This window comes from Copadichromis virginalis, linkage group LG9 (genome assembly GCF_057382275.1).
Source record: "Copadichromis virginalis isolate Kocher_CV1m ecotype Utaka linkage group LG9, C_Virginalis_male_GT1.1, whole genome shotgun sequence".
Taxonomy (NCBI): domain Eukaryota; kingdom Metazoa; phylum Chordata; class Actinopteri; order Cichliformes; family Cichlidae; genus Copadichromis; species Copadichromis virginalis.
In genome coordinates, this window is record NC_140626.1 from 6,660,821 (window position 1) to 6,680,987 (window position 20,167).

The 20,167-nt window shown below is 43.2% G+C and overlaps 1 pseudogene; it reads right to left on the minus strand.

Annotated features, from left to right (window-relative positions):
* Positions 1–12,035: 12,035 nt before the first annotated feature.
* Positions 12,036–15,622, minus strand: LOC146701189 (histone H1 pseudogene; annotated as a pseudogene).
* Positions 15,623–20,167: the final 4,545 nt, after the last annotated feature.

The following is a 20,167-nucleotide window of genomic DNA, read 5'->3' on the forward strand; positions in this document are numbered from 1 at the left end:
TATGAGTAGTCTATCAAATTAAGTAATCTACGTGTATTTGTTGATGAGTGCCTACCTTTTATGAAACCAGTTTGGTCAGGATGAATTAAGAGGGGGGTTATTTTCTCCAGTCTCTTTGAGAGAGCTTTGCAGATTATTTTAAGGTCTACATTTATAAGGGATATTGGACGATAGCTTGAGGGATATACAGGGTCTTTGCCTGGTTTTAGCAAGAGATTAATGTTTGCAGAATTCATATTTGATGGAAGTCTGCCCTTTTCTTTAATTTCCAACAACGTTCTGTAGAAAACTGGTGCTAGAATCGACCAGAATTCTTTGTAGAATTCTGCAGGAAAGCCATCTGGACCTGGAGCCTTATTATTGTGCATACTTATCAGGGCTTCCTGGAGTTCACCTGGTGTCAGTGGTGAATCCAGTGCCATTGCTTGAGTGTCCAATAATTTTGGAAGAGTTATGTTGTCCAAAAACTGATCAATTTCTTTTTTAGATGGGTTTATTTGTGGTGAATACAACGTTTTATAGAAATCCCTGAAAATGTTGCTTATTTGTATCGGTTCATATAATGTGTTCCCAGATGAATCTTGAACAGCACATATAGTTGTTTTTTCTTTATTTATTTTTAGCTGGTTTGCTAGAAATTGACCGGATTTATTACCATGTTCATAATTTTGTAGGCGTAGTCTTTGTACTAAGAATTTTGTTTTTTTATCAATTATCTCATTTAATTCTAGTTTTGTTTTGCGTATTTTGTTCAATGTTTCCTGATCTTGGTGGGACGCGTAGGCTTCTTCTAGTGATTTGATGTTTTTTTCTAATTCCTGAATATTTTTGTTTTCTTTTTTCTTTTTATGTGATGAGAAAGAAATTATTTTACCTCTCATCACAGCTTTCCCTGCTTCCCATAGAACAGAAGCTGATGTTTCGGGAGTGTCATTATGGTCCAAATATGAAGTCCACTCTTTTTTAAAATATTTAATAAAGTCTTCATCTTTAAGTAGTGATATATTAAATCTCCAGTTTTTTCTTGGCGTAGTATTATTCTTGTGCATTAGTGTTAAAGATACAGGACCATGATCGCTGATAGCTATAGGGTGAATCTCAGTGTCTGAAATGTCGTTCAGCAGTGAGCTACTGACCAAAAAATAATCCAGACGAGAGTAGGAGTGATGGACATGTGAGAAAAAAGTATATTCCTTACTGGTGGGGTGAAGGGAGCGCCATGCATCGCAAAGACCAAAGTCGCTCATATACTGTTTGATTATATTTGTGGACTGCCAATTACGCTGAGTTCCCGCTGTATTGAGCCTATCCATGTCTTCATTTAGTCCAAGGTTGAGGTCACCTCCAAGAACAAGTGTGCCATCTAAGTGTTCAGAGAGTGCACTGAAAAAACCGTGAAAGAATGAGGGATCATCAACATTTGGACCATATACATAGGGCTGCTCAATTAATCGAATTTTAATCACGATTACGATCTGGGCTTTCAACGATCATTAAAAATGACTGAGCCGATTATTAGCCCCTCCCTCATTTATCCGCGACACCTTAAAGGCCGGTCCGTGAAAATATTGTCGGGCATAAACCGGTCCGTGGCGCAAAAAAGGTTGGAGACCGCTGATTAAGAGGACCCGAGGGAAGCTCGGAAAGCTAAGCACAAGTTATTTGGAGAGTGACTGCCGTTGGTTGAAAAGCGAGTTTAAAAAAAAACTTCAGTGGTGTTGCACACTATTTTATATTATTTTTTTAAAGTCATTGTTAACCCTTTAAAGCCGGTCAGAGCAGCACGCTCCGTTTTGCGTAACTATTGTTAAATCCCTGTAGAACCTGAACCACGTAAGCTAGCGCAATAATTTGTTTTGCATATGAAACCGGAGGAGTTGTACTTACATCTGATGCCATCAGCTTGTCCTCGGTCACGGTTTCCTTCCACATATAGCTTTGCAAAAATTGCATAAAAAGCGCTTGCAGGAACAAAAACATAATATTCCAGAAACACGTTTTGCCGATCCATCAGCTGTTCGTAACACTTCCCACAGTGAAATGATGCACATGCTGTTTTCTTTGCAAATTTGCATCATAGGATTGTTTTTTTGTTTTTCCTGCAGTATATAAAAATTGCTGTATCTCCAAAATAAAACTATGAAGACACTCAAAATAAATTTCCTGTTGTTGTAAACTATTTTTTGCAACTTTATTGTATTTAAAGTTTTGAGGGATAAACCTCTTAAATTTCTCCAAGTAGAAATATATGTAAACAAAACAAAAGCGATTTTCAATTTTTTTTGTAGTTTATTGCACTTTTTTGCAATTTATGTAATTACTATGGACTTAATGCATACATATTATTAAAATATGGGCTATAACAGTTGTATTGATGTATAGCAACTTGAAATGCTCCCACAAATGGCACTACAGCATGTAAAAAAATAATATAAGCTCTGGTGGACTTGGTTCTATAGTAGGTCTTAAAGGGTTAAATAAATATCGTCAAATAATCGTGATCTCAATTTCAGTGAAAATAATCGTGATTATCATTTTTGCCATAATCGAGCAGCCCTACATATACACTTGCAATACATAGCTTTTTATCACGTATAGATAGTTTAATGATTAAGAATCTGCCCTCTGGATCTATAACTGTATCGAGTACTGTGAAATTAATATTTTTATGTATTAAAATTGCTGCTCCCCTTTGTCTAGAATTATAACAAGCTGAGAACACATTGGGAAACTCAGGTGTTTTAAGTTCATTTGAACCTCTAAGAGGTCTGTGGGTCTCTTGTAATAGGACAACATCCGCCTGTAGTTTTTTGAGTTGGTTAAATATTTTTAACCTCTTTTCTCTGGAGCCAGCTCCATTTATATTCCATGTAATGAACCTCAGTGTACCCACAGATGTTTGTGTATAACTAGGGATGTATGCTGTGTGCGTCGCTTAGACAGGTGGAGAGAATACGTCACTTGTTCATAAATAAAGAGAAGGAGAGAGAGAAAAAATGTGTGGCGAGATGCTCCCTGAGTCTGACTTTGTGTATGCATAGTTACTAATATGAGTAGGCTTGGCATACTCATATGTGTGTGTATCCTAAACGACTGTGTGCGCTGTCTGACTGATGTAAATGTGCTGCCGTTGAGCGCATGGTGCGTATGTGTCGAAATAAAGGATGTTTGTGGATGAGTGTCGAAGCAGGTGATCGAGGCAGTGAAAGGAATAAAGAAAGAAACCAAGGACAGGGGTGAGCAGCATAAAACCAAGAGGGGGAAAAGAGAGGAGGAAAAAAAACAAACAAAAAAAAACCAGAAACAAAACGTAAACATTCCAATTAAATCACTGACGGAGAGTGACGGTGTTAATTCTGCTATGAAATCACACTTTAAGATGCGATTTGATACTGGTAAGTTAAACAGATGTTAATGCAAGTTAATGTGAGTGGATAGGGAAATGGTGTAGCTGATTCTTATCTGGTGTGAGGTTAATACAGCCACGGAGTGATGTTGGGGTCGCGGTGGAGCTGTCCGTCCACGTACAGCCGGTCCACAGCGATGACAGCGCGGGAGCCCTTCTGGATGAAGCCGCGTCGGATTGGGAAGAGGACCCTGCGTCGTTCCAAGATCTCTTTGGGGAACTGGTCGTTCACGCTGAAGTCCGTTCCTTTTAATTCCCTGCCGCGGCTTTTCACATGTTGCTTTTGTTTGAAGTGGCTCTGACCTTTTCTGCACCCGTACCAGCTCCTCGGGTGGGAAGGGCAGTTGCCCAGCCGTTGCCGGTACCTGTTCCGGTCCCCAGGGTGAGGGCAGCCAGGATACAGCCCGTCTCCGCACCCGTACCTACTCCTCGGGTGGGAGTGGCTAGTGTCCGGCATGTGCCTGCACCCGTCCCTGTTTCTACTGAGGGCTCAGGAGAATTCAGTCCACAACCATCACCACCATCACTACTGCATGCTTTTCAGTCTATAGCTCGGTCAGTAGCTCTGTTAGCAGCCCAGTCCATAGTTCACTTTCCTGTGCTTCCATTAGCTCAGCCCTTAGCCCACTGTGCAGCTCAGCCAGCTCCCCATTGTTCAGCTCAGTTATTTGCTCCATCACCTGCTCAGCCTTTTGTTCAGCCAGTAGTCTCGGCACCTACTGGTCCTGCCACTGCTTCAGCTGGAGGGCCCGAGGAGCCCGTCCAGCCTCATGCCTCGTCAGCTGGAGGGCCCGAGGAGCCCGTCCAGCCTCATGCCACCTCAGCTGGAGGGCCCGAGGAGCCCGTCCAGCCTCATGCCACGTCAGCTGGAGGGTCCGAGGAGCCCGTCCAGCCTCATGCCTCGTCAGCTGGAGGGTCCGAGGAGCCCGTCCAGCCTCATGCCTCGTCAGCTGGAGGGCCCGAGGAGCCCGTCCAGCCTCATGCCACGTCAGCTGGGGGTTCAGGAGAACCGCACCAGCCTCCTGTCTCCGCTGGAGGGTCCGAGGGGCCCGTTCAGCCGCCTGTCTCCGCTGGAGGGTCCGAGGGGTCCGTTCAGCCCCACGCCACGTCAGCTGGAGGGCTTGAGGAGCCCGTCCAGCTGCCACCTGCGGCCGCCTCATCAGGGTCTTCGTCCTCGTCTGGTCCAGCCTTGTCAGAGTCTTCGTCTTCGTCTGGTCCGGCCTCTGCCTCTGCTGCTACGCCTGGTCCGGCCTCTGCCTGTGCTGCTGCTACGCCTGGTCCGGCTTCTGCTACGCCTGGTCCGGCTTCTGCTACGCCTCAGCCTCTGCTTCAGCGTCGCCTGGTCCTGTGTCCTCCAAGCCTCGGCCGGTACGCCTGAAGCTTGGCAGCCGCCGCTGCCTTCCGCGCGGCCGGCCCCCTGAACTGCTCCGTCTCCTTCGCCGCCGCCGCTGCCTTCCGCGCGGCCGGCCCCCGGATCGCCATCGCCTGAGTCGCCGCCGTCGCCTTCCGCACGGCCGGCCCCCTGAACTGTTTCCACGCCGTCGCCTTCCGCACGGCCGGCCCCCTGAACTGTTTCCACGCCGCCGCCGTCGCCTTCCGCACGGCCGGCCCCCTGAACTGTTTCCACGTCACCGCCGTCGAGGTCGGCCCCCTGAACCGTTTCCGTGCCGCCGCCGTTGCCGTCCGCACGGACGGCCCCCTGATCAAATGAACTATGGACTTCTGGACCGTCACCCTCCGGGTCGGCCCCCTGAGGAGTTGTGAACTGTTCCCTGCGCTCCTGTGTTTTTGATGGACATTGTGTTTTTGTGGCTTTGTTTCAACAGCGTAATTTAATGTAATTAATTACCACCACTGGTTATTATAGTATGGGCCATTTACCTGAATGATTGGCATGAAGCAGAACTGTGACAGAGCTTTGTCAATGAAATCCCCAAAGAAGAATCCTTCGTCCTTCAGTTCTCCTAGAAGCGTGATCCATGGCTCGACTCCTTTTCTCATCACTCCCCACCAGCTCTCAATTCTCTGGTTTGTGGTACTTGCTCCTGTGACGTATCTTCTGTCTCCTGCTCTATCATGCCCGTCATTTCTCCGTAAATAACGCTGGAGGTCTCTGACCAACACGTTCTCAGTGCCCATGTCCGTTCGTACGAGCCTGGGGAAACTCCCACGACTCTCCACTGCTTTCCACAAAGTAACCGCCGATAACCTCTGGGTCACTGTTAGTGTGTGCGGCCCACAGCCAAATGATGTTGTGTGAGAAACCGTCGATGCATCCATTAATACATATCCCATATGGCTTCAGTTTGTCATAAGAGTCTATGGGGCCACACAAAGTTAGGCCCCTGAGCAAAATATTGCCTCCTTCTGAGACGTCTGGTCTGGTGAACCTGGGAACCTACTGGGTCCAGTAAAGAGATGAGGATCCTGATGTCTTCTTTCCTGATCGCAATGCCGTGTTGTTTGCACTTTGTAAACATCCACCGATAATCGTGCTCCTTCCCAGGCCCTTGCAGTTGGTTCACAATAAAATCTATCCCGGCGTCCAGGTCATACTTACGTCTGTAAAGCGACTTGGCTCTCAATATCCGGTTTAAATGTTTCTCCGTAATGATGGTTCCTTGCATTGCCAGGCTTTTCAAAATGCATTTGTAGCTCATTCCCAGCCTAAAATAAAACTCAATCAGACTGTCTCTGTCCATAGTGTATAGGTTTAGCCTACTTTTATGCTTGTGTCTCTACGCAGCTGTCCAGGAATTGTATCAATATGATGTGCGCACGTTATCTATTTCGTGGCCACAAATGCAGAATTCGTTGCCACGTTATACCCAATTCGTGCCCACAAATTAGCATTTCATGCGCACGTTATACCTATTTCGTGGTCTCGAAATAGTATTTAGTGTCCACAAATAAGTATTTCGTGGGCACGTTATACCTATTTCGTGCCCTCGAAGTAGTATTTTGTGGCCACAATTTATTTATTGTGTCATCAGAGGGGCTCCGTACTCTCTCTCTCCTCGCACTTTTTTTCGCTTCACTCCGCAGCCTTGTGCTTTGTGCTGGGAGGAGGGGGTGGGGCGGTAGGTACACTCGCAATAGCACAGGAACAGAGCTGGAGAGAAAGAGAGCCAGGGACAACAATGTCACATTAGAAAGGTATAGTAATCATCCACAACTATTTTCAGTTGCAGATGATAAAGGATTCAAAAAGTTTATTCATGCAGGCCTATATGACAGAGACTGTGCATCTTCTTTTTGTTTTCATATTTTTATTTATATTTAATTGTGTTGTGGTTTGCAGTGTTTTGTGTTGTTTCACTTTAAATCTGTTTAAAAGGAAAAAGCTGAAAATGTAAATAGTTAAAAGTTGAAATGTAAATAATTGGTCTTTGTATTATATGATTTATTTATGACGTTTTATGTGGAGTGAATAAATAAAAGTATATTTACAGTGGCCCCTAGAGACAAAGCAGCACGTACAAACTCCAAAACACGTACAAAACACAACAGAAGTGCTCCAGGATGCTAGGGGGCAGTGTTGAGCTTTTGTTACCTAGTGGCTACACAAGTCAGGAAGTACCAACGACCAGATTTGGTGTGTGGTAGTAACAGGTAAATGAACATTTTTTTAAATTATTTGAATATATATGAGTGCTTGTGTATAAATACACAAACAATACAAATATGCTTTCAATTGTGTAATTTAAGTGATCTAGGTAGCTCTGATTTGGAAGTTCAGTTAACGCTAGAAATGTGTTTTGGAGTTTGTACGTGCTTTTTGGAGTTTGTACGTGCTTTTTGGAGTTTGTACGTTTTTTGTCTCTAGGGGCCACCGTATATATTTATATATAAACATTTATAAATAAAACCACCGGTTTTTTTTTACATTAGTAATTCCTTTTGTGTATAATTTTACATTGTTGTTAATAGTAAATTAATTAAAGCAACAAAACAACCTGAAGAGCCGGTTGGGAGCCGAAAGAGCCGGTTCTCTAAAAAGAGCCAGAAATCCCATCACTAATTAAGACTCGACTGTACACCGTGTTCTTGTTTTCCTCCGAATCAATAAGTTGGAGCAGGCTTTCAACGCCTCTCTCTGTCTCTCGCTAGCAAAGTTGACCAGACCACAAAGTAAAGCTAATTTTCAGCTAGCCAGAGGTCCCTTTACTATGGTTCGGAGCCGCGGACCTTCAGTAATAGTAATAAGGGCTAGCTCTGTGAGAAACTGATCAGGAGGGCTAGCTCTGTGGTCGGCATGAAGCTGGACACTCTGGTGACAGTGGCAGAGAAAAGGACATTAAAGAAACTGATGGACATTATGGACAATGCCAGGCATCCTCTGCACACGGCCATTAACAACCAGAAGAGTCTGTTCAGTGACAGGTTGCTTCTCCCAAAGACAAGAACTAACAGACTTAAAAACTCCTTTGTCCCACACGCCATCAGACTGTTTAACTCCTCTCTGGAGGGGAGAGGGAGGGGAAACAGGAGGACAAAGGAGGGGGGAACAACTAAGCTGTAGTGCCTCTTCACCTCACTGTGCAATACCTTTTGTGCAATACTTTTGTAAATAGTCAACGGTGCAATAGACTCAATACTTGAAATGTGCAATTCACTTGTATTTTTATTTTTATTCCTATTTATTCTATTTATCCCCTTCGTATATTTTATTTATATTGTCTCTGTATTTATATATATGTGTGTGTGTATAACTCTGTAACTTCTGTCGGTGCTGTGCTTTTTTGGAAATCGAATTTCCCAGAGGAACCCACCCGAGGGATTAATAAAGTTCTATCTTATCTTATCTTATCTTATCTTATAAATCATATTCATGTAGTTGTAAACAGCCTGATAATATATTAAGTAATCCAAAGTATTCAGAATACATTACTCTCATTGAGTAACGTAATGGAATACGTTACAAAATACCTTTTGGGGCATGTATTCTGTAATCTGTAGTGGAATACATTTTAAAAGTAACCTTCCCAACACTGGACATCTTATGCTCACCAGGAGCATGTATCCCCAACTTCAAAACCTTAAGTTGTCAAATTCACAAACCCAACATGGGCTCATTCCACACAGGGGCCAGAAGTGCATGTTAGCCTTTACTGACACACTGTAAATAAGTTCAATACATGGCAACGCGGCTAACAGCCTTGGAAACGCTTTACATGAAATAAAACTTTTTAGAAAACCCTTTACAAGAATAAATGTGATGATCTGTTTTACCTGAATTAAATGTATTTGTTTACTTGAAATAAAACTTATTTTGGAAACCCTGTACAAAGTATCGTGTTGTAAGTTCTGGCTTTAATATTTCCAGCTGATAAGGAGACGTATTGGTAAATGGTAAATGGCCTGTATTTATATAGCGCTTTACTAGTCCCTAAAGACCCCAAAGCGCTTTACATATCCATTCACACACTGGTGATGGCAGCTACATTGTAGCCACAGCCACCCTGGGGCGCACTGACAGAGGCGAGGCTGCCGGACACTGGCGCCACCGGGCCCTCTGACCACCACCAGTAGGCAACGGGTGAAGTGTCTTGCCCAAGGACACAATGACCGAGACTGTCCAAGCCGGGGCTCGAACCGGCCGGCAACCTTCCGATTACAAGGCGAACTCCCAACTCTTGCATTTCAAATGCTTCATACAAAAGACTTTTAAACATCCACTTTGTCTGTAACGACAGTATCTGTTAGGTTTGTAGCATAAACCTATTCGCTGGAACGTTAAGGACAATCTGCTACGCAGCAAAAGCAAGACTCAAGGCACCAAAGTTCTCTGGTTACTCATGCATGAGGGAGACCTGGCTGGAGCCAAGCGTCGTTCCACCACTTGACCACTGTCAGACTCTCAGCCAGGTTTCCCCACAGCACTCCTTTTATTGTGGTTACATGAATATGCATAGGGTCATTAACATATAACATCTTACATAGGTATACATGTGAACAAAGAATACTGTGTGTGTGTGTGTGTGTGTGTGTGTGTGTGTGTGTGTGTGTGTGTGTGGGGACTGCTGATCAAAGGGTCAAACATCCTTGGTCAGGAAGAGGGTAGCCTCCCCCTCACCCTAGATGGTTCATCCTAGATAACACGGTGAGGAAGTCCTGCAGTTCATCTAAACAAAGAGCACTTAGACTAGAACAGACGCAACTACGTTAATCCTACCATAAAATAATAAGACACGGTATGACCTCTCATGCTCCCAAAGTGCTGTCTAATACACACAAAGTTTGCAGACTATCAAGGATCAAAACCTCTACCAATCTACAACTAATTACAAAACTCTAAGCATATATAAGTAAATATTTCTAAGCATAAATGACAATCAACAATACAAATCTAACATTTCCCCCCTTTTTGACCTTTATGCCTGAAAAGTTCCCAGGTATGAATACCTCATGTCTGACAGTTTCAATGCAAACATTTTTATACTCAGCATATGTCAAATCACCCTAAATTACTGTAAAAGTTACACAGTTTAATAAATGTATTAGCAGTTACCCCATTCATTGAGCTCATCTCATGGCAAACTGCATCTTACGAGCAAACAAAGAAATTGTTAATTTAATAGTGAAACTAAAAAAGTAACATTTTCAAAAACATCTCAGCTTGGTGATGCTTCCTCCGGGTGTGCACATCACATGTCTCTCTGCAGAGTGGTTTAAGCTCTGCAGGGCGTCATGAATGTCTCTTCCAGTTGTTTCCATCACTGTCCATAGGACCAGAGTCCAAATGTATGTAGAATAGACATTCAAACATACTAGTTGGTTTTGTTGTTTGTCAACATGGGTCTCAGCTATTTCCAAAGCTGCAGACCTCTCAGCACTCTAGTTTTATGGCCTCTTACCAGCCCCCATCACCTGACTTCAGACCTTCGTCTTGTGAGGGGGATATTTATGACTCCTTAATTGTCCACGCTCTGCAGAAAAAGCTCTCTGTGGAAAGGGTGCTGGGTTCCGTCATCTTACTGCTGTTATGATCCCAGCAGCCTTCAGAGTGTCATCGTATGCACAGTACAGTGGCACAGCGTTAGGTGATGTTCATAGGAAACTGCTGTTATCACCACCATAGCTTCTGGTTCCTGTGCTTTCACAGAATCATGATGTCATCCTCGAACTCCTTCTGCGCTGTCGATGGAGCTTGGCACGCTCCCCTCATCCCACGAGTTTTCATGTTCCAACGCTGCTGAAGGTTTAAGGCAGAGCACGTCGTACACCTTAGTTGTCTTCCTCAGCGTCAATATTGAATCTTTCATTTTATTTAAAATCTTGCTGTGGGAAGTCTCCTCTTGATTTCCTGGAAGCTTAGTAGCACAGCTCTCTGTGTGATGTCTGCTGTGCTGAAGATGATCTCTGATCCTCCTGAAGCCTCTCTCCCATCTTGTGGACGATCCTCTCCTCTATTTTGCAGGCAGTTTCATGGTCCTTGCTGTGGCACCAAGGTCTGATCTCATGATGGGCCCCAACCAGCTTGACCTTTGACCTCAACCACTGCCTGGCTGTCAGCTATGCCTGGAATGTTTCCCGCTTCTCACTGGGCCTCTGAAGATTTCTCAGGAGATTACTGCTGCACCTGTATTCCCTTGCTAAGAAGAAAAACTTCTATTTGGAGAGCATGTCAACAATCATCAAACCACATTCTTTAGTTCAGTGAACTTCACTTATAGGCCATCAAAGCCTCATCTGAACATGGATGCACCACTTGCATAGGTTTAATATTTGTAAATAAAACGGCTAATCACACAAATCACTGCAACAATAATAGTAAACATTGTTTAATGTTAATCCTTGGACCCCTCCTCTTGACGCATGGACACACCCATGCGTCAACTCACCAAACCTGGATTCCAGTCTTAAAGAAAAAGATTAGCTAGATCATATCCCAGGCAACATCAGGGCATCTCCTCCCCTGGAGCAGCACCACCCTGGACCCATAATCCTGCAATGAAAATGTTAGTGTGCTTTGCATATTAAGTTTGCTTAACACCTGGCTCTCCCAGGAGCCTGCATACACACCATCATGGCCTGGAAAACAAAATCTGGAAGTAAAATCAAACTTCATACCTGTAAACAATTGTATCATAAGGACAAGAAGCATTCAACATCAGCAAGACAAGTGTCATGTGCAGGTCTTCTCAAATCAGTAAACTACAATTATTTTCATAAGTCGCCTCAGACATGGATCATCCCATGTACTCAGGCAACATTAATGTAATCGGTGACTGCTCTTAAGCAAAGTCACTCCACTTATATATTACTATTATGGGTTCAAAAGTGGCCAGCAAATGAGCCCATAATAAACTATTCCATAAATACCTTAATCTCTTATTTGTTTTACCCATGTCACTCGTCCGCTTCAGCTGAATCTACTACAGCATTCTCAAAGAAACAAACATTAGCAAAACACATTGACTGCAGTCAGACAGAGGTCAGACACAGGTCAACAGGTTCCAGAGGTGCCATAAAAACACCATAAAGTCAACCCTAGCTGTGGAAAGAAGTAACACCAGTTCTCAACACAGGAAATTTCACACATGTTATTCACATTATCAAAGTAACCTTCACATTTTCCCATCAACACAATGCAACAGCATCACCACTCACAACCTGTAAACAGTTTTCCTCACACATAAACCCAGAAATCCTGTAGTAGGAAAAAACATCAACCAGTTGTCCTGGTATAAATCGCATCATCAATTCACATGAAGAACTGGCATGCTGTAAAAAAAAAAAAAAATGCAAATATTAGCGCTTGCGCAGGCGTATGCATACTTTGTCACAGTTATCTCTGTGAGCAACACAAGCCTATGAATAACACACCTGATAAATGCACAGACACAGAAAATGGCATTTAAAAGGTTAAATCATCATGCAACCTCGAGTGTTGCTGTCATCTTTCTGCTCCTGTAAAAGGAAACACATGGGTTCATCTGCACCTTTGTCAGGTGGGGGTTAGCTTCACACAATCATGTTCAGTCAGTCAGTCAGTTATTTTAAAATTCTTACTCATTCACTCAGTGGTTCCTTCTTTTGCTAATTGTGGAAATTATCATCGCATTCGTTTCCACGCTCAGCAAAACGACGTTATTTCAAAAAGAAAAATAATTTAGACTGGATTTCCTCGTTGAATCCTTTTTGGGGGGGGACTCTCATTTCCTAATTGTCCCAAATAAGTGGCTTTCTCCTGAGCCCATTTTAAATGTGGAGAAACTCACTTGCAACAATTTTCTTGACGACGTGTAACGCTTTTAATTCCCGACTTGCAGATCTGCTCAAAGAAAAGAAATTCACAAGCAAAAATCAGTGCTTGTTCAAAAATGAAAAATAAAAAATAACAGAGATTATCAAACCAAACTCTCAGTGCACTGTGAAAGTATCAAAATAAAAAGGCCTTGTTAAGTCATGACACAAGCTCCTCATCTCAGGAGGGTAAATCATACCATTAGCATGGTTTATCATACCATCATACTAATCGGCAGGCTCAACTTCACAACAAAAGAAAAATCATCAGCTAGATTCACTCCAAATCAACCATCAGCTGCACAACACACAACATAATCCTAATGTCTTATTAGCTATGAGTTTAATTACCAGGTCTGTGCTCTTCACTCATTTAGGCCACAGATCTATTTTATTCAATTTTCCTTTTCCCTTCATCATAAAACATGTGACATGCTGTCATGCACTTCACAAAACAGTCTGTTCTGACGTATTCAGAGTTGTGTATCTAAATACAGGATTCACTCGCACATCAAAGCAGGAAACTCAGTGTTTTAGAGTCTCCACTCAACACACAACAACTCCAACACATCTCATTCACTCGTGCTAGAATTCAGTCACCTTTCATTAATCTAAAACCGATCACTAATTTGCATATCAACTATTAACCCACTAAGTTGACAGGACGACAGAAAAGCATGTTCAAAATAGTATCACAAAAGACAATTTCCCTCATACAGTAAATTACATGTGCTGCCTCAATCAAGCAGGAAGCTTCTCCCAATTTACCATTTTAACAACTAAATTTATTGTCTGATCACTGGTTGGTCAAACCAGGATCTTTTTTCCCACAAAAGTTAAACTGTTGTCCTGCAACCTGGAGAATCAATTTTTTGCATTAGATAAATTCAGTATTTAATAACAAGTGTCTGCTAAATTGACACTATTGTAACACTGATGAAAGATAACAAGCTAATTTTCATTACATGTGTTTGTGTTATTAGGCAGGTCTAATGCATGTCTGTGGAGCTGCATCTCCAGCAGAGCATGTTCTTAAAGCTGCCTTTCCTACACACTTCTCTGCTATTATTTAATCATTTCTTAACTAATGTGCTATGAGTCTTCATGAGTCATTTTGTGTTTGGAATTGTTAGTAGGGTTAATGCATGTTCTGCTTGTGTGTGTGTGATTTTGTATATGTTTCTATTTTCGCAATGTTTCAGACTCCGTCTCAATTTTCCAACTTAAGCAGTCAGTTTTCTTTTCCCCAGGTTTGCTAACCCAAATTTTGATTTCCCACATTAAATAATTCCTATGTGTTCTCACCTAGTCTTCTCACTCTGTTGTCCTCTCCCACTTCAACAGTCCAACAGCCGGCAGTTCTCCTTCAGCTTTGTCCTGTGTCCCACTGTCTCTTCTTGCCATTTTACTCCACAGGTGGCAAATGTCAAACTCCAACTGTTCAGTTCTCCTCAAACGTTTTCTTCACATGCACAGTGAAGTCACAGCCACTCTCACTATTGTCCTCTGATGCGGTTGACTTCGTGCTAGTGGCTGAAGTGCTGCTGCTGCTGCCTTCCTGGGCGACTTCTTAGCAGCTGCTGCCGGTTTCTTGGCTTTGGCCGCGGCGGGCTTCTTGGCTTTGCTCTCAGTAGCCTTGTTCATCTTGAAGGATCCGGAGGTCCTGGTGCCCTTGGTCTGCACCAGAGTGCCCTTCGCCACCAGGCTCTTGATGGCGGTCTTGACACGGGCCTTGTTCTTGTCCACATCGTAGCCTCCGGCAGCCAGAGCCTTCTTGAGAGCGGCCACGGCTTTCACAATCAGCTCGCCCACGCTGAGGCTGACCTTCTTGGGCTTGGAAGTCATCGTCTTCTTCTTCTTGGCCTGAACCTCGGCGCAGGGCGTGTTTATGATGGAGCCTTTCCCACCACAGCGCTGGCACGTTGAACGCATCACGAAGGGTCCATTTCTTTCATGTCGCTAGCCAGCATGCTAGCTGCATGTGGCTTGCCCGAGTCACTCAGTCCTTTTTGAGCATTTCAACATGCTGCCACCGCCATCTTGCTCGCCCCTCCGTGGAATTCATCCAATCAGACAGGAAGATGGGTTTGCTTTCTTCTGCTGCTGCTGTTTATCCACATTGCTGCTGCTTTGCTGGGACTTTTTGTGCTCAGGACTTGCTGCTGTCTCTTTATCATGGAGCTGCATTCCTTATCTTCAGGGAGGAGTGAGCTCGCTTGTGAGGTTGAGAAACACATGGCACTGTAAATAAGTCAGCCAGAAACTTGGCCTGCATGTTTCCAATGATGTTAAACTATAACTTTCTTCCGACCTCTGCATGTGGAAAATTGATTCAGGTCTGCTTTTCACCTGAAAGTGACAAACTAAGACATTTCATTATTATCATCACTGCTTAATCAACACATATCTCTCTCTCTCTCTCTCTCGCTCTGTGTTTTTGTGAACAGTCCTTTCTTAAAAGCAGAAAATGAAATTATAGTTGTTTTTTTTGGTTGATCAACACAAAACCTTTTTCCTATGATTATTTTTTTTCTACAATATAAATTCTCCCTCTTATTCACTCTTTTTTTAAATTTTTATTTACAATAGCTGGTGACCTGCAAAATCACCGCTGTCACTCACAATCAAAGGCAATTACTCTTGCACAGTGCACAAAAACACTGTGATGTCAGACACATTCACACTCACTTTGTCATCTGCAAAAATAAATCACATGGCTGATGATATGTGCCATGGTGATCCGTAAATATGATCACCAGTTTATTTAACTATTTTTCAACCCAACAAACAAATAATCAAAAACATGATGCTGATGTTATGAACACTCTACACACAAGTCAAGATGCAGGAAAACTGCTCATGGAAACGTTGCACACTCCAGTTATCACAGTTATCATAGCGCTGTTTCCCTCTCTTAGAGTAGTTCTCAGACAGCTCTCGATCTGATAATGTGTAGCCTGCTCATCAGCTCAGAAGAAAAAAAAAAAAAAAACTGCAACGCAACATCACACAGTAGTTGCTCTGCCCACAGTGGCAAAGTCTTACACTTTCATATTCAACTCAGCTTCTCCATCATGTACTTTTAGATGTTTCATACAGGGTTCAACATATTAGTTGTTTTCACAGGTGTGCTCTACATCTCAACAATGGTTCATAATAAGACGACAGTCTTCCACACAGGTCAAGTGCCTCTATGCACTTCAGTAGTTCAAATATTTATCTATATCACTTCACCTCACATGTCATCGTACTGAATTTAAGCAACCACAAGCGTAATGTAGATGACTTTTAACAACTATCCACCTCAATTAAATCTATGGTCTGGCACACAGGCTGCTGTCGATCAGGGCAAGCTAAAGAATAAACATTGTGTCAGCAAGGGGTGGGGGGAAAGCCATTCACCAGAGCATATCTTAAGTGCTGCTGATGTGGGCTGGCCTTCTCCACAGCTCTCCAAGGCTGGTGTGTTTTCTGAAAACTTCTAACATTTGAATCTCTTCCATTTATAAGCCTGCGATTAACCGCACGGCTCAGGTCCGCGTGACCGCGCTCGCGTGAACCCGCGCAGCTGTGGAGCCGTCGCTCTCTCTTTTTTTTTACATAAATACTTTGTGCTGCCAGGAGCAAAGTCCAGCACAAACGTCTGTCTCCCTCCGACTCACTCTTGGTTGCTTAGAAACCCATGATAACAACAACAGTCGGTGTCACAGACCACATGTTCTGCTCCGCACACACAACAACAACAACAACGACGACGACAATGACAACAACACAAAATAGGCCTACTGTCCAGCACAATCTGGACCCCGCGGAACTTCTCAACACCCCACTGAGCGGTGGAGAACTCACTACAGTACCCCACACAGCGGTCTGTATTTCGCCCCACTAAGACGGCGAACCAAAAAAAGTTCGAACTGCGCAACTCTGCGACTTAATGCTTCTGTACAAAAAACCCCACTGAGCGGCCTTGTACATCGCCCCACTTAGACGGCGAATTTTAGCCCCACTGAGCGGCCACGGGCAACACCCCACTGAGCGGTGAAGACGTAATTATAGCTATAAACTCTTTTTTTTTTTTTCTTACTTGGAGTTGCTTATTGCGTGTAGCGTCAGTCCCGAATCCCATCAATCGCCATCCATCGAGGAGAAAAAAAACAGACGGCTAATCCACCGGCCCGATGACGAATTCTCACGCCTCAGGACTTTGTTGCAGGACCTCTATAAGTCCTGGCTGACGTCAGTCTTTCGGTGTGTCTCTTTTCCCCTCGGTGAACGTCGACTCCAGGGATCCGGCTCTCGAAGGACCAATTAATGTTAGGTTTGTAGCATAAACCTATTCGCTGGAACGTTAAGGACAATCTGCTACGCAGCAAAAGCAAGACTCAAGGCACCAAAGTTCTCTGGTTACTCATGCATGAGGGAGACCTGGCTGGAGCCAAGTGTCGTTCCACCACTTGACCACTGTCAGACTCTCAGCCAGGTTTCCCCACAGCACTCCTTTTATTGTGGTTACATGAATATGCATAGGGTCATTAACATATAACATCTTACATAGGTATACATGTGAACAAAGAATACTGTGTGTGTGTGTGTGTGTGTGTGTGTGTGTGTGTGTGTGTGTGTGTGTGTGTGTGTGTGTGTGGGGACTGCTGATCAAAGGGTCAAACATCCTTGGTCAGGAAGAGGGTAGCCTCCCCCTCACCCTAGATGGTTCATCCTAGATAACACGGTGAGGAAGTCCTGCAGTTCATCTAAACAAAGAGCACTTAGACTAGAACAGACGCAACTACGTTAATCCTACCATAAAATAATAAGACACGGTATGACCTCTCATGCTCCCAAAGTGCTGTCTAATACACACAAAGTTTGCAGACTATCAAGGATCAAAACCTCTACCAATCTACAACTAATTACAAAACTCTAAGCATATATAAGTAAATATTTCTAAGCATAAATGACAATCAACAATACAAATCTAACAGTATCAAGCTACAAAGCATTGTTTTTACTAAAATTCAACATTTTCAGATGAAAATTTTCTTTTTAAAATAAATTTTATTTTACTGTAACAACCCGCTGAATGCCATTTTAGGATGATATTCTTGGAGATTCCATATATATAGATATATGCTTTTGGAGTGAGGGTATCTAATACACAAGTTGTCACTGTGTTTTGTATTACCAGCTGTGAGGGCACTGCTTTTAATTTGTCTCGTGAGTATGTATTTTTCAAAGGAGATCTTCATCAAGTTGATTTGGTACCGCAGTCTTGTTGACAAGATTGAAAGACACATCCATCAGAGTTCAGCAACATTTCATTTTGATTAAATTGAAGTTTTTTACAGTTTTTCTCAGTTGCTTTGGTGCATTTCTCACAACAGAATTGATCTCTGCACCACTACTAAGGCTCTTCTCAAAACAATTAGTGCAAACTGCAAAACATGGTAGATAACTTGCAAAAGTGAGTCACTTCATCAAAAAGAAAAGTCAGTTGTTCAAAAGCAAGTCAGTTGCTCAAAATAAGTAGTCAATGCTTCAAAAGCAAGTCCCTTAATCAAAACAGATAATATATTCATCAAAAGCAAGTACTTATGTCAATCAAAGTGTCAGGGCTGTCACAATTACAAGTCACTTTCACTATATATATATATATATATATATATAGGTTACACATCAAGTTTTCATTGTACAGTTCAGAATTTTATGCCATCTTTATGCAACACGTTTGGTGTAATGGCCCTTTCCATTAATACTAAAACTAAAATGCACTGGATTACACAAATTAAAGTTTGCCTTATGATTAGCATATTTTTTTATTGCTAACCGCAGCTTTCACGTTATACTAAACAACATTAAATAAAACATTAAGTACAGGAAAACTATCAGTGAATGCACAGAAATATAAACCTTGTTTTCATTATTTAATTGCGCTAATAACACTTACCTTTATGAAATTTCTAGAGTATACAAATCAACAGTCTGTGCGTGGTGTTCATTCAAAATGTCCATGGCACCAATCAGAGCATAGCATTGGTAGCTATTGACAACACGTTGGAGGAGACGCTATGGGCTGAACCATTTTTTTAGGAGGCATTTTTTAAACTAACTATTCAGTTAGTTTAAAAATTCATACTCTGTACAAACTGAAGATAGCTCGATAGAAGCATAAATGCTATCTTGTTTTAATAAACAACATTGCCATATGCAAAAGTAGGCTGGCACTTGGGGTGGCAAAGGCTTATTTTAGGGTGGCACTTTCCACCCGCTGTCACCGTTCATAAAGCGGGCGATGGCCAACAAGTACCGGAGTTTTCTGGCATAACCGATCCGCATGACTTTGCTTTTGGCAACGCTGATCCGCAGTCCAATCTTTGACGCTTTATTTTCCAGAATGGCGGTCAAATCGCAGATGGAGCGTTGAGTAGATCCAAGCAGCGCAATGTCATCCACGAAATCAAGATCTGCAATTTGTCATCCGTCATTTCCTTGGACTCCGTGCTTGCCGTCCCGCAGGGTACACCGCATGATGAAATCCACAGCCAGCACAAGCAGGAATGACGAAATAACGCAGCCTTGTCGGACTCGTGTCTTGATCTCGAACGAGTCCCAAATCCCTCTATCTGTACAGACACAGAAGCAGATATTTCTCAGGAGGGTAATGAACATCTCCGGTATGCCTGGCAATTGTTTCTTGATGGACGTTGTCGAATGCTTTTGTAAAGTCTATGAAGTTGTTTGACAGTTATTGCTGTAGCTCCGGCACTTTGTTTGATTATTGTCCGTAGCACAAAAATCTACTCTGAACAGGATCGTTCATTCCGGAACCCGGCTTGTTCTTCTCACAGCAGCTGGTCGTCGAGCGAAGACGTCAGAGTAGCACGGAGCACAGAACCGATTGTAACAACTGCCGAGTTATCCCATGGCAGTTGTTACAATCAGCAAGATCACCCTTCTTTGGCAGTTTCACGATGACGCCCTTCCTCCAATCTTTCAGAGCTGTCGTCGTCTCCCAGCAGTGAATGAGCAGGGCCGATTGAGCAGGGCCGACTATAAGGTCACCGCTATTTTTCAACATCTTGACCGAAATCTCGTCCAACCCTGGGCCCGGCCAACCTTCATTGACTGAATGATAGCTTTTGTCTCCGCAACGGTAATTGGACCAACGTTAACTGGGAGGTCATCCATGGGGCGGAGGCGTCTTCGGGTTTCCTCGACAGGCGCCGGTTGATTCAGGATTTCCTTGAAATGTTGGACCCATCATCGGTCTTGTTCCTCTGCCGTTGTTAAGAGGCGGCCGTCCTTGCCCTTGATTGGTACTTGTCTGCCGCTTAGAGCACCAGTCAGTTCGTTCTTGATCGCTGCCTCTTGCGCTTTTTGTCCTTTCCATTCAATCCAATCCCGTTTATCTTGACGGTAATTTCGTTTGACCATCCATCAGCCGATAACGCATATCCGCTGCATCCAAGACTTGTCCCGGTGGCTCTTGATCACGTACTTGCTTTGCCTTATTCC